At 35.1% G+C, this 3,190-nt stretch overlaps 1 pseudogene; it reads right to left on the bottom strand.

The window, feature by feature from the left end:
- Window positions 1-522: 522 nt before the first annotated feature.
- Window positions 523-1,627, bottom strand: LOC141423911 (serine palmitoyltransferase small subunit A pseudogene; annotated as a pseudogene).
- Window positions 1,628-3,190: the final 1,563 nt, after the last annotated feature.

Genomic DNA, 3,190 nt, shown 5'->3' with positions numbered 1-3,190 from the left:
CTCTCTCTCACCCTCTCCCATTTGGTAATAAAAAATGTTTTTACAAACAGAAAATGTTTGTACAAACTGACTTTTAAATGTAGTGTCTTTTATTTCTTTCCTTTTTTTATTGGCCTATATTAATTACACAAATTTATGAGTTCCATTATAATATTTCTATACATTCAGATAATGTACTTTGATCAAATTCACCCCTCTATTACTCTTTCTTACCCCCTACCTCTATCTCCCTTCTAACTTTCTTACAAATTTTTTTTTCTCTTTGAAATTAATCAGTTTACATCAAAAAATTAGGTAGTCATTTTATATCTAAGGAATAAAAATTAAAAAAAAATACAAATAGTGAAAGGATTTTAACCAAGTTTACACTTCTTAGATTTGCTATGGTTTTTAACAATTCATCTTACCACATCACGATGAGCAAATACATTTGCAGCACCTGTTACAGTCATGAAACTAAGTTTAAGAAAGACACACTATTAATAATGCCTCAGAGGAAACTAAGTACCTTCTATGAGAAACTCTACTGTGTATCTAAGCATTACCTAATAATGCTACTTAACCATCTATCATCACAAGAATCAAAGTCCACATAAGAATTAAATATTTAAAATGTGAAATGTTCTTCATATTAATTTTAGCAAGATATTTTCTTTTTCATTGCTAAGAAACACTTTAATAGTTTTAAAGCAAAAGCTGTTAAGAGTATAGACAGCTAAAACTGTACTCCTGAGTTCAAGCTTACAGATCAGTCTTTTGTAAGTAGTTCTCAATAAAATATCCTCCCTCCCCATCCCCCTGCCCCAAATCTTGTATTGTTTCTTACAAAACTTTGGTCAAGAGTAGAAATATATCCAGGCAGATGTATATGCCATACAACAGCAAGAACAGTAAAGCCCAACTAATGACCTTGGGTTTCAAAAATAGAAGGCAATTAAGATGTACTCAAAGTTACATTAAGAAAAGCTTTCACAGGGTAATATTGAAACAGTCGCAAAGGTCAAGAAAATACTGATATCAAAGTACAAATGACTGCAATGTTAAAATAGACAAAAACTACTATACAAGAGCTTCTTTTAAAATTAAAAAGAAAGAACACAACACGAGTCAGGATGATTTTCCTGTTCCACTCATGAATTTTAGTCTTTGTATGTGTAAGGTTGTTTATGTTCATTCCAGTTGAGTTTCTTCTGACATCTGATGAAGTCTCACTCCAACTTCATAGGGTGGATCTTCCCCAAGGAGCCTCATGATTCTGGTCACATCTTGGTCACTGTACAATTTCAAAGTAGTGAAGTATGGCCATGATGTGCTGAGGCATGAAGACGTACCCAGTGTACAGTGCCATCCCCATGACCGAAACCAGCATGGAGTTGAACACAGTCCATTCCCAGGGCTCCAGCATGTAAAGCGCCGAGACCAGCAGGTACTGGTAGTAGAACCAGGCCCGCGCCAGCGCCATCTCCGCCATGCGCCTCCCGCGATGCAGCCGCACATCAGTCTATCCCGCGGCCCGCTGGTGTCCATAAGCCCTAGGCCTCCAGCTCTTACAAAATTTTATATAAGTTTCATTATAACCTTTTCATACACACATATAATGCACTTTAATCATATGTTCCTCACAGAGTTTCCCCTTCCTATTACCTACTGGATCCCATCCTCCAATAATCTCCCATTTATGTTCAGGTCCTTTATCTTTAGATCTAAATTGTACATATGACAGAAGACACTGGTATTTGTCTTTCTGAGTCTGGTTTATTTTATTTAACATGATGATCTCTAGTTCCATCCATTTTCCTGTAGATGACATAATTTGATTCTTCTTTACAGCTGAATAATACTCCATTTATATGTATAATATATACACACATACATGTATATGTACCATCTTTTCTTATCCATTCATCTGCTGATGGGTGTTTAAACTGATTCCCTAACTTGACTATTGTGAATAGTGCTGCGATAAACATGGGGGTGCAGGTGTCTCTATTGTATGCTATCTTACTTTCCTTTGGGTATATGGCCGAAAGTGGTACAACAGGATCTAATGGTAATTTTATTTTTAGCTTTGTAAGGAATCTCCATTCTGATTCTTATAGTGACTATAAATACAGTGATCTTGTGGCTATATTTGGTGATCTTCTTTAGACAGTTTACTGTTTCATAATTATTTTTACTTGGTTTATTTGCATTTTGTTTTGTAGTGCTGGGATGGAACTCATGGGCCTTACACATTGCAGGCATATCTGAATTATTTTTAAAACTCAATTCCACCATTGAATGCCCTTTGTTTGAAGTAAGATGGGAAACAAAATCTGAAAAATACTTGTCCATGAGGAAGTCCGAGTTTACCAAATGATGGACTTGGTCAGAGCACTAAATTCACAGAGAAAAGTGGATCCCATCAATTCAGAACTTAATAACCTTCAGAGTCAAATAAGTACCTTCTAAAGGGCTTTTTATTTTAAAACCTAGTCTTTTTTTTGGTCAATACTGATGCAAAGCCTACCCAACATTTCATATTTATGTGGTCCTTTATTTTCTAAAAAGCAACCTCAGGGATGGAGGAGTTGCTCAAGTGGTAAAATGCCTAATAGCAAGCATGAAGCCATGAGTTCAAACCTTATACCACCAAAAAAAAAAAAAAAAAAAAAAAAAAAAAAAATATATATATATATATATATATGTGCAGCTTCAATTACTTGCTATTTCATTCCCCAACATGAAATGTGACCCTACAGTAAATAATACATATAGGAAAAAAAGGCACAGAAACTACATAGAAGGAATTGTATTCTGGTGGGAAGACAGATGTATAAATAAACTAAAATATAACAGCACATGATCAATTCCAGTGAGTAACTGAACAGGAATAATAAGGATGCCAATAATTTTTTAATCTTATGTAAACCCTGTCATACTCATTTGAAATAAATCACACGAGCATTTATATTGCATCTGACCAATGAGAAAACATACTGTGTATGCAAATTAAAACCACACTAAGATTCCACCTCACCCCTGTTAGAATAGCCATCATTAGCAACACCACCAACAACAGGTGTTGGCAAGGATGTGGGGAAAAAGGAACCCTCTTACACTGTTGGTGGGAATGTAAACTAGTACAACCACTCTGGAAAAAATTTGGAGGCTACTTAAAAAGCTAAACATTGATCTACCATTTGATCCA

Source organism: Castor canadensis, chromosome 6, assembly GCF_047511655.1.
Source record: "Castor canadensis chromosome 6, mCasCan1.hap1v2, whole genome shotgun sequence".
NCBI classification, from domain to species: domain Eukaryota; kingdom Metazoa; phylum Chordata; class Mammalia; order Rodentia; family Castoridae; genus Castor; species Castor canadensis.
Note: the sequence above shows the minus strand (reverse complement) of the source record. Positions and strands in the feature narration are given on the sequence as shown.